The sequence below is a fragment of the Accipiter gentilis genome, chromosome 2 (genome assembly GCF_929443795.1).
Source record: "Accipiter gentilis chromosome 2, bAccGen1.1, whole genome shotgun sequence".
Classification (NCBI taxonomy): domain Eukaryota; kingdom Metazoa; phylum Chordata; class Aves; order Accipitriformes; family Accipitridae; genus Astur; species Astur gentilis.
The window spans coordinates 496,856-509,364 of NC_064881.1; the positions used below are offsets into that span (position 1 = coordinate 496,856).

General features: G+C 37.8%; 1 protein-coding gene across 3 annotated transcripts in view; it reads left to right on the forward strand.

Annotated features, from left to right (window-relative positions):
• The window catches only part of DLGAP1 (DLG associated protein 1), a 445,633-nt gene that overhangs the window by 184,490 nt on the left and 248,634 nt on the right, over positions 1 to 12,509 (forward strand). Inside the window, exon 1 of one of the 3 annotated variants that reach the window (XM_049821285.1) lies at positions 753 to 850. The exons of the other annotated variants lie outside the window; for them this stretch is intronic. The gene's annotated coding sequence lies outside the window, so the exon portion shown is untranslated. Of the gene's footprint in view, positions 1 to 752; positions 851 to 12,509 lie in introns of those variants that run through there. 3 annotated transcript variants of the gene reach the window in all.

The window sequence follows — 12,509 nt, forward strand, 5'->3', positions numbered from 1 at the left end:
TTTGTAAAAATAACTAACAAATAAATGTATTTTTTTTCTTTCTTTCTATCCGATTTGAAAATGTAACTCAGAAAGTGTGTTCAAGGAGATGAGGCAACCTAGCAGTCCCAGGAGGTACAAATTGGACTGATTAGGTCAAAACATATTTTCTTTAATATGTGATGTGGAATCTGGCCAAAAGCAAAATAATACTAGCCAGGACTGAAGGCAGTCCATATGACATCAAGAAAGAAATAACACCACTGGGTTGAAATATGTTTTTAAGTAACTATAGAGCTTCTTATATTTAAGATAGGAGCAATCCAATACAAGAAGAGATACATCTAAGCAACTGTGTAGGAGAGGTAGCTATTTTAATTCACCAGAAATAAGTGAGCTATGATATAAAAACCAGCACCTCCATGCAGATGCTATTGAACCATTGTAGGATCATTCTTTTTTCAGTGGAAATTTGTAACAAGGATGAACTTTGTCCTGCAGCAAGATTTCTGATCTGGCTTTGACTCTTTCATACTCGGTGACACCAGTCAGATTTCTTAAAGTATCATGACAAGACTTAGTGTCTTAGAGCAACAATAAGCAGAGAAGCACATGCTATGGGGAAAGCATGACAGAACCAGATATAACACAGCATAGTTTTAGAAATTACCTTATTTAACAGAGCATCTGGTTTAGGGTTAGACAAATTAATACCTTGAGACTGTTTGGGTGATGAATTGATCTCTTGTTTGAGGTATCAATTACCTGAGTATCTGAGAAAATAGAAAATAATTGCTGCATCCTGATATCCTTCTACTACAAGAATTTATTCATTCTGCACTGCCTGGCTATTGTAGCCTTCAACTACATGGTGGGGGTTTTATTTTCAATTACTAATCTTTAATGCACGTGGTATTATGGTAATATTGTGTGCTTGTAGTATGTCTTCTCTGAGTAATTGGTTAGCACCCAGGGAACAAGAAAAAAACCATTAATACCAATACTTTTTACCTCTTAAATTCTAAATCAAATGTTTCCTATATCAAGTAGCTTTCATTATATGTGCAGCTGTATATGGCTATTTTATTTTGATTGTATTTATTTTCTCAGTGTTTTCCTCATATTTAAACAAATTAATCATAATGAACTAAAAGAAAACCTTTTTCTTCCTCTTTCTACAATGTTAGATGGATTACTTTCTGAAACACATACCTGGCATAAATTGAATTATCTCATTTTTTCTTAGATTAGGTGCTTGATTTGTAATTAAAATCCAAATGGTAAAACAATTTAAGAATGACGAATGCAGTTTATTGAATTGGTAGCTCACTACTTTCCTGTATTATGGCTGTTCTGTCTCCAATGCAGTTCCATTTGATTTACTAATTATATGCAAAATATATGTTGTGGTTCTTCATAACAATTTTGATACTTTATCAGATATCCTTCTTGGTTTGAATGATTGAAAAGGATGGGTGGAATAATTTGTATTGTTATAGTTACTTATAATTTGTGCTGCCACACAGTCTATCTTGAGAAATGAAAACGTATTTATTTTCTACGAGGAAATCTTGAATAAATTTAATGCTTTGCTTTTTACAGAGATGTGATATAGTGTTCTTTTTTAACTTTACAAAATAAAATACCATCCATAGAGGAGTTGGACCTCTGTACAAAAGGAGGAAAAAATTTTTACTTTGAAATATTACTAGTTTTCGTTATCCTTCCAAATGCATAATATTAACTTAGCATCTTATTCATAGCTACAGCAGTACTAAAACAAGAGAAGATGTATGAGGCATGAATGCTTTGTTGTCTTCTTTCAGGAAAAGAGAGTACAAATTTGTGGCATATTTTTCAAACTTGAATTATTTATATATCAAATATTACTCTGGAAAATCCTGATTAAACTTATATGAATTCTCTTAATCCCTTCAACAGTTTGCCCTGCACTTTTTAGTAATCATCCTGACCCCCCAAAAGTCTGTGAAGCTGGGACTTTCATATCCCAGTCTGAATAAACATTATTTAGATCTCCAGATCTCTTTAGCTATATTGATATATATTTCTTTTTTTAATCATGAAAAAAATCTACCTCTTTATAGCTAGGAAAAGAAAGCATTACTTTTGTGCAGAACCTATTTAATCTGTTAATCATACTTTCCTGTTCTGGTCATCATTATAGTACCTGATATCCTGACACACATTAAGCGGTTAGTTTTCTCCATATTCCTTTAGTATGAAGAGTAATCGGAGGGTCCTGAAAGTGGAGGGATCTCCAAGAGGAGATGTACTGTTTATGGCAATTTTAGAGGGCAGGTAGGTTGTCTCAGGAAGGCAGTTTTGTGGACAACAGAGCTGGTGCTTGAGTGATCAGTGTCTCTTTGCTATCAGGGAAGATGAGAGTCCATGGTGTTTGAAACGCCTCTGGGAAATGGACTTGGATTTGCACTAGTTACTCTCCAGGGCACAGGGAAGACCTAGTGGGCTACTAACAGCATTTGATGCCACTGATGCCATTAAATCCAGGTGTTTGACAAGACCCAGCTAATACAGTGTTTCCTCTATGGCTGATTCCTGTTGGCATGCTTGTCTCCCATGCTGTTACTGTGGGCTCACAGCTGAGGAAGTCTTTTATTTGATAAAGCCAGAGAGAGCTTGTTCTACAGTGAGTAGGATTCTCCAGGAAGTAAATCGGTTGCTGACTACCATTAATTCTCACCTGACATCATCACTTAACCCACAAATATCTTGTGTCAATGCTAATGTTGTAATTTTTGTTTTCAACTTTTAATAGCTGAAATTCTGCTTGAGGGTGTAATATAAAGGCTGGCAGAGGTGTGTACTCACTGGGAATGTTGTTAGCTCAGAAACTATTATCCATTGGTCAGCCAAGGATCAGCTATTTATCTAAGCATGAATGAGTGTTAAATTGGGCTAGAAAAAACAGCAATGTAATTGATGAATGTTATTTCTTAGCATAGCATTGTGTTATTTATTTTGCAATTTAAATTATGTACAGCTACCCAGAGATTGTAGTTGATGGGACTATAATAATCACATCTATAAATAAACATTTTTCTTCAATGCTTATCATGTTTAGCTTTTCCTATAAATGAATTTTTTTTTGTTAAAACATGATGATATTACCTATTGCACCAATTCTGAAATGACCATTTAATATCAGTCACAAGGTTATTTTGCTGCATTACGGATGCTCTTTAATAAGTTTCATATTTTACTTTTCATTCTCAATTCTCATCCTCAAATGCTTCCCACAAGTGGCATTAGTCAGGGCGCTATGGAAGAGTACATCTCACCTAGGGTGACCAATCCAAAGTTACTGGTTTAGTCTAAGTTGGCTAGGGTCTGTCTTTAGGCGGTTGAAATAGCACCAACTAAGAATGTTTTTGACCAAATCCCTAAATGATGAGGACAGATTACACCCTCCACCCACCCCAGCCAGCTCCAGATGTGCTTCTCTCTCTCCAGCACTAAAGGAACCACTGGCAAAGAGCTGAGACTAGGCAAGTGATTTTTCAAAAGATTAATCTCACTGGAAGTCTTTTAAATCACTGTTATTTAATAGCAGACCTTTTTTGCAGAGCAGCTGAAAGGAGAATGTTTGGTTAAGCCCAGAATTTACTTCTGGTTGTGTGTGGCTTTCCAATATGAGTTACAATATATAGTTTTGTCATCCACATATTCCTAAATGAATAAAGAAATGCAACAGCACAAAAAACCACCTGAAAGTGGTCCTGCTCAGTAAGAGAAATCTGTCTTTCATTCCCTTTGATTGTTCTCAAAACACAAGCTAAAAAACCACAATCAGACCTGCAGCATCTATATTTTATACACTGGATGTTCTTTATAATAGAAACTTTATTAAGAGTGTATTAATTTTTTTAAACAGGCAGTCATATTTCTCAAAAAATTTTTAGTCCATGTGAAGTACTAGAAGGCTTGCACTTCAGTATCTGATGTACATTTGTGAACCCTGGTTTGTGACATTAAATGCTAACATCTAGAAAGTATTCTTGAAATGTTTTCTTTCTCCTCCATGTGATTTAAGCAACAGGGGTTTTCTCCAATGAGGTATCTCCCCAGTGTGTTTTTTCTGCTTTTGAGAACAGGAAAGTATTTGGTAGGCATTTTATTTATGTACTTTCCCCTTGGCCTGAAAGCCTCAAAAATATTTACCTGTTCTGCATTCTTTCTCCTTTCCATCCTCCTGCCTTTTCCAGAGTTAAGGAGTATGGACTAAGTACTACCAGTCACCCCAGCCCAGCCCTTCCCGTTTGCAGGAGAGCTTTCTTCAACTGCTTGTGTCTAGCAGCAAACGCTTTTTTCTACGTGCTTTTCACTTCATCCCAGTAGGGATGATTCTTCCCCTAGAAAAGGATTGTCTAGGTTATGAAATTTATCCTTTAGCCAGACCTAACAGCAAAAAAGTCGCCTGGCCTCAATTATAGGGACAGGAGAAATGGGTTTGCTGAAGACCAGAGCATTTGCCATCGCTTCAGCCTGTTATGTAACAGAGTTCAGGGTTGCATTTTTATGCAAGAAAACAGATTTTAAATGGAAACCCATGTTTCCTGTTTAGCAAGAGGAAGTCTAGTTATAATAGAGGAATAGCTGGACTTCAGGGGGGTGGGAGGAGAAATCCCAGGTATTTTTAAAATACCCTTCTTCATAAAATACAACTTATTGTACAGAAGTACAAGTCCAGCAGTTTTCAGAAGTGTAACGAACTGTTTCTTAACCCAAAATATTAGAAGTTACAAGGTAGGGTATGCTCTTCTGGTTGTCTGTAATCATCACTCTTTTAATTATTAAAATGAAATAATTCATACCTTCCCCTTTTACCTTACTGATATGTAATCTCAGACTGAAAAACTATTATATGCATTTTTCATAGTATTTGTGTAACTAACTGTGAGTTTGCAGACCACTTTAATTTCCACTAGGAAATATTACTACCAAGTACATGATGTATGATTTGTTCTGAAAACTGCGTAACTTGACAGAATACTTTATTCAAATTACAGCTGAAGTGGGACATAAGTGCTTCATAGAATCATAGAATCGTTTCAGTTGGAAAAGACCTTTAAGATCATCAAGTCCAACCATCAACCCAACACCACCATGCCCTCTAAACCATGTCCTGAAGTGCCACACCTATGTGTTTTTTGAACACATCCAGGGATGGTGACTCAACCACTTCCCTGGGCAGCCTGTTCCAATGCCTGACAACCCTTTCAGTAAAGAAATTTTTTCTAATATCCAATCTAAACCTCCCCTGGTGCAACCTGAGGCCATTTCCTCTCGTCCTATCATTAATTACTTGATAGAAGAGACCAGCACCCACCTCGCTACAACCTCCTTTCAGGTAGTTGTTGAGAGCGATAAGGTCTCCCCTAGCCTCCTCTTCTCCAGACTAAACAACCTCAGGTCCCTCAGCTGCTCCTCATAAGACTTGTGCTCCAGGCCCCTCACCAACTTGGTTGCCCTTCTCTGGATATGCTACAGCACCTCAATGTCTTTCCTGTAGCGAGGGGCCCAAAACTGAACACAGTACTCGAGGTGCACCCTCACCAGTGCCGAGTACAGGGGAACAATCACTCTCCTGCTGCTGCTGGCCACACTATTTCTGATGCAGGTGGATGCCGTTGGCCTTCTTGGCCACCTGGGCACACTGCTGGCTCATATTCAGCCGGCTGTCAACCAGCACCCCCAGGTCTTTTTCTCCTGGGCAGCTTTCCAGCCACTCTTTCCAAGCCTGTAGCGCTGCATGGGGTTGCTGTGATCCAAGTGCAGGATCCAGCACTTGGCCTTATTGAACCTCATAGAGTTGGCCTCGGCCCATTGATCCAGCCTGTCCAGATCCCTCTGTAGAGCCTTCCTACCCTTGAGCAGATCAACCCACCCTCCCAACTTGGTGTCATTGGCAAACTTACTGAGGGTGCATTCAATCCCCTCATCCAGATCATTGATAAAGATATTAAAGAGAACTGGAACTTCATAGGCCTTGGGATGGATCTGCAGGGTGCTGGGGAGGAGGCTGTGGTGGGGTGTGAAGTTCGCTCTGCTTGCACTTAGAAAATTCTTTTTTTTTTCTGGACTTTCATACTAGAAAAACTGAGGCATGCAAATGTTCATGCAAGGTGTTATACCATTGTCATGGAGAAATTTACCTCTGTCTTGGAAAATACATTCTGTAGATTTAGGATTTCATTATTAGTATTTTTATACTGGGATTTTTCTTATTGGTGCTTTTTCTGTTTCCATTATAGAGTAAAACCTATGTGATAACATACCAAAGCTGTCATGCATTATTACACAATACAGAACAACTTATCATTTGGGCCTAGAACCAGGACACCACAGCAGATTTTGCCCATACTTAATAACTGCTATAATTCTTGACCAACCATCCCAAACTAATCATTTGTGCGTAGGTAAAAGCATCCTACTTTTTCATTTTTAACTTGTTATTTCTTTTGTTTGTATCCATTTTTGAAGAACAACTCAAGCGCAGATTATTTTTGTGAACTCCTAATTGGCAGAAAGGCAAGGAAAAAGGATTTACAGATATTATATAATGTGTACTTGTAATGTATACAAGTATATTATGTATAGTGTTCTATTTATGTTGCAGTGCCTAATCCTTTCTAATCCATTCTCTCCTTCCTGTTTTCAATATTATTGGAGTTTGGATACCAAATGTCATACTTCTGCAACATGCAGCCAGGCAACATGCCTGCCACTATATTTAGCCCCTCCACAAGTCCCAAGTTAAATGCATACTTATAGAATGTTTTTATAAAAGACAAAAAAAATTTCAAGTAAAAATAATTACTGCATAACTACAGTGAATAAACTGAATGCAGAGCAAGAGTCACACAGACCCTTTTAATACTGGCTTTCTATCAGATTAGGGATGAAAGATATGGCATTTATTGTTTGGCTGCTCCATTTCCAGTGAAGATAAGAATCTGCTTTTAACTGTTTCATGCAATTTATGATACTCTTTGCTGGTCTTCATGAAATTAATTGGGCAGCTTGATAACATTTACTTGCAGGGTAAAGCCTTCTAACAATTGTATTTCTAAGTAAATTGCTATTGTTTTGTCATTGTTCTTCAATTCACAAATACTTTCAAGGTTATTTTATAATAACTATTTTAATTTGGGAGAGATGTTTTATGGACTTTGTATCAAGAATACATTCTTGATTGAATGCATACAGTCTTCATACATTGCATATTTCTGAGAAAATCTTTCAGTTGAAGTATCAGCTGTAATTCCTCGAGTTCTACCACTGTTCACTGACTTTTATTTTGCTTCTTAATTTGGTTTTTCTACAGTGGTTCTACCTAAAGGGACTATTAAAATTCAGAGTCACTGAATCATGCAGAGCAAGAATGTTTGTGCATGTGTAATGCAAGTTAATAAGCAAGAAAGTTTATATGAGCAAAGACTGTCTTGTTTTATACAGATGTAATCAGAGAGCTTTTTCAATGCACAGCTACTTTGTTTCCACATCACAGTAGAACTTATGTTGTGATTAATGAATTATGAAAATATTAGATAATAACTTCTAAGATGGGTAATTATTAATTAGTAATGTTACCCTGCAACTTCAAATTACTATGCATAGAACATAATCTGGAACACACAGACAGTAAAAATAGAGTTGGGGGAGTGATACCACGCTGCCGTAGACTGAGAACTGGGAAAGCTAAAAAAGAAAGAAAACTTCTTGCCTCATTAACAATTTGTTTTACAACTTTTTGTCCTCAGTAGGCACTCAACTTCCATTTTTAAAGAAGTGCCTTGTTTAACAAGATTGATAGGTGGATCATACTAACATATGGACAGAGCAAATTGGTTTGAGTCAGTAAGTGTGTGAGGATGAAATAAGAAAAGTTACTTTAAATGTTCATGTTAATACAACTTAGGTGGCAATTATTCAATAGAGTGCTTATTCCTTGCTAACGCATCTTTGCGAACTGAAAACAGATTGGGAGAGCCCATTTCCTAAAGAAAATCAGAGGTCATAGGATCCTAATACTTGGAATAATGAGAAAACAACCTTAGATCTTCATGTAAAAGGAGAATGGCGGGATCATAGCAAATGTAATGTGGTCTGAACATTGACTGACACAAGCCCTTGTCAGGAGCATTTGTTAAAATAGTCAGTCTCCATGGTTTAGTACTTCATTGCCACTGGGTGAAACAAATTTGTTCTTAAGTACCAATCCCTCCTTCTTAGGCATTATAAAAGCCCTGTGCTGCCATTCTGCTAAGGCATGAATGTCATTCCATGTCAGTACATTTTTTCTATACTTGGATGGCTTAACATCAAAGAGTAGGTGAAGGCCATGATAAATTTAGTGTGTCTTTGATATTTCTCAGGCGGAAAATAAGTGTGTGTCAGAAAGAAGGAACAGAGGCACTAAACGTGTAAGAAATCCTGGGCATGGTAGAAATCTTAATGTTTTCACATTGTTTCTTAAAAGGATCCCTGTGACAGGAGGGTACATGAATCCCACAGTGCAAATATTCAATTTGTTTCTGACTGAGACCTAGAAAGGTAAGGAAGAAAATGAAAGAAATAGCTATAGAATTTACAATAATTAAATGTATTTTTCTCATGTGAGAGTCACATAAAATTAGTGTACTTGTAGATGTCATCTGCATTAACTTCCAGGCTTGATCTGTAAATCTATGAATTTCAAGGAGTCTGCCCCAGTAAAAAAAACCAACATTTTCTCACAGAAATACATAAAAACCCCTTTGGTTTAAATATTAAGCATGCAGTAACATGATTGAAGAATAACGCAAATAGGGAATTTGCACCTTTTCTATTTGAAAAAGACTGATACAAGAGCAGCAGTATGAATCCATAGATTTTATTATTATTTAATAGTTATATTTGTAGTCAGGACCTTAAATTGGAACACTGAGGATAGTCAGCTGGTTGCCCAGCTATTGGGAAGTCTTACATCCTATATGCAAAAGACATTAAGGTTCTGTAGCATGTCCAGAGAAGGGCAACAAAGCTGGTGAAGGGCCTGGAGCACAAGTCTTATGAGGAGCAGCTGAGGGACCTGGGGTTGTTTAGTCTGGAGAAAAGGAGGCTGAGGGGAGACCTTATCGCTCTCAACAACTACCTGAAAGGAGGTTGTAGCGAGGTGGGTGCTGGTCTCTTCTATCAAGTAATTAGTGATAGGACGAGAGGAAATGACCTCAAGTTGCACCAGGGGAGGTTTAGATTGGATATTAGAAAAAATTTCTTTACTGAAAGGGTTGTCAGCCATTGGAACAGGCTGCCCAGGGAAGTGGTTGAGTCACCATCCCTGGATGTGTTCAAAAAACACATAGATGTGGCACTTCAGGACATGATTTAGAGGGCATGGTGGTGTTGGGTTGATGGTTGGACTTGATGATCTTAAAGGTCTTTTCCAACCAAAACAATTCTATGATTCTATAATTTTGGAAACTCTGTTCCAAAAAGTAACTCATCTCATATGCAAGTGGGAATCTACATTAACAGTGTAGGGGGAGCAACATCTCAGAGCAGAACCCTTCTTCTATCTTTATTAACATAAAATTTTCTTTATCTGTATAATGCAAACATGTGTTACATATTTCAAATCCTCTTAGTCTATATGGGGCCAAAATATATCAGTTACTAATACAAAATTTTTAAAAGGCAAACAAATCTCTTGTTTTTCATGTCAGGATCATTTGCTTCCTTCAGCACATGGCAATTTTGTCTCATTTCTTGTTCCAACTCTTTAGTTTTTTGTGGTCATCTTACTTGCTCCTGCCAGAACTGAAGTCAAGCATGGTCTAACTTCTCTGCCTTTTATGCATGCTTCAATAAATGTTGACTTACACTGATTTAAAGGGTTTCTTGTATTACCTTACACTGTGTTTTATATTGTAGTTTACAAGAGGAGTTGCTGTTAGATGACGTATCTGTATAATGTTTGGAGTGCTATGTTTCATCCAAGCATCTTATCCTTCTTCACATCCCTTCTCAAAAGTTACTTCTGTCATAAAATATATATATTACTTCTATCACATAAAACTTAGATGGTTGCTAGGTTATCACTGATAGTCAGCAAAGCACTGTATAGGCACTAAACCTGTATTAAGAGACCATCTTAATTTTTCCCTTATTACATTGTCTTGTGCTCTTATTAAACTTGTAGGTTTTAAGGGCAGTCTTGTACTCTCTTTTCTTCTGTGCCTTATCATACTTGGATCCAGAAGTGACTGAACTTACTTGTTAGTAATGCCAATATTTGTCCAGGTTGTGTTTCATCTTTCCTGGAGCATCTTGTTCAGTTGCCTTAGGCCAAGAGTTTTGGCAGTATGCGGAAGGACTGGGGTGGCAGTCTAAAATCCTACATACTTAATATTGAGTATTTTTACGAAATAATTTCTTCACTTTCTGTTCTTTATAGTGCTATTATACTGTCACTGTTTCCTTCAGTTTAAACATTCACTAATTTCAAGTGCACTCCCATTATTATTCAAATAGCACAGATCCTTTGACTGCTCCCTTGATTTAAGTCTGAGTAGTGGGGCTTTGACTAGGGAGTTGATGTGGTGTAAGTCCAGTGAAGATGTGGAAAGGCAGGGACTCAGGTGATTTTAGCTTCCCTGAGCAGTCCATAGGCAGCTGCTGCTACATATGTAGAAAAAAAGCTCCTTTATGCAAGCAGTCACTGACTCCTCTCTTCTGTGGTATATGCCTTTAGATGCAGAATTTTGGAAAAGTGCTAGAGGGAGACAATTCAGTGGTCATCCTCACTTATACAAAGAGTTTTTGAGACATCTGTAATTGTTGTGTATCAAGATTGAAGGCTGTGCAAACTTCAGAATAAACTTTTTGGCAGAATCCCTCAACCACAGTCAGTATTTTGTAAGGCTAGCTGGCTTAGGGAAGGGCAGTGAAAGCTGTTCAGTACCTATCCATTGGAGCCTCAGTTAGGTGTTACTTGTGATCTTACAATTTATGAAAAAAGGCATCTGATCTTTACAGGTTTAATCTCATCTCCTTTCACACTGCCTTTTCTTTAGTACAATAGGTTTTAAATGTTGCATTGCACTGGAGAAAAAAAAAAAAGACCATCAGACAGTACAGTTACCATCGCCCTCTTTATCCATGCAGTTGTACTGTTGACTTGGCACTAATGACATAAATTTAAACTGCAATGAGAAACACTTTGAGAAATACTAATGAAAACCTTTTAAATACTATGAGTGGTTTTGTGCTTGCTCTTGAGATGCTTAACCAGTACAGCTGGCAGAAATGGTAGAGAAAAAGAAAAACTAAAACTAAAAAACAAAACACAGAAAACCAAACTTGGTTAAAGTGGTTTGGTTTCAAAACACAAAACTGAAAACCACTTTGAGATAATTTTCATTTGTTTTGCAATGAAAGACAAAAATTTTTGTCAGAAATGACAATTTCTATGAAAATTTAAAAATACTATGATGGCTAATTTTTTACTGTTACTGCTTCTGCTTTTTACCTACAAATTCCTTTTCTACCTCTAGAAAATAAAAAATAGAGGCCCCAATTTTGTAAAATAAATACTAGTAAATATTAGGTGACTGGTGCAGGAATCATTACAGCAGAGCCTCACAGCTGGTACTCGTAAGCTGTGGTATGAGGAGCCCTGCTGGTGCCAGGATGGGCTCAGGGGATGTATCCTACCTCCCCATCATCCCTCCTATCTGAAAATCAGTACTGTGTAGCAGATCTACACAGATCTCATTTTGTAGTGGCTGACCTCTGTCTGCCTCTGTCCACATGTGTGGGTATGTCTTTTGTCCTGGTAGATCTGACCCACCTGAAAACTAGTGTTGTGTGCGGCTGAAGCTCAACTCTTTTGGAGAGAAAGAGCGCCTTAGACTGTCCTGTTAGCTGCTCTGCTCTTGTTGGTCTGAATGAGCTCTGGGCAAGTCAGCTTGCCTTTCCTCAGCAAGTAACATGGAAGTGAAACACTTGGAGGTTGACTGAGGGAAATGCCCCATAAGAGCTCTCATAAGTGCTCTTATAGTGCACTGATGTAGTGTCCTGACAAAAATAAGGATTGTGCTCCCCACCGGCAACACAGGAGTGCACAAGGCAGAGAGGAAGCCTGCTCAGACCCGAAGTCTCCTCAGACCCAAAGCTTTCTGGAAAGCTCATGTGCTGTCCTGGCTTCAAAAGTAGCTACTTGTGTCTATGACACAGCACCATTACTTGTTCCGAAAGTGTATAAAGTGTGACAAGAGAACATGCATTTTGATAGTATCTTGTTTCTGCTGCTTGTGAGGGAGTTCTGGCGGTGGTTTTGGTTTTTTTCTGTTCATGCCAGCTCTTGCTGTTGAACCCTGGATCCGGCCTATGCAGGGGCAAAAGCTGACTTTCCTTAAATTAGTGGCAGCATTTTTTCAGAAGGATCTTTACAAGATTTTTCTGTCACGCACTGCAGTGTAAACATTTCTTGAGGCATTTTTCTTTGG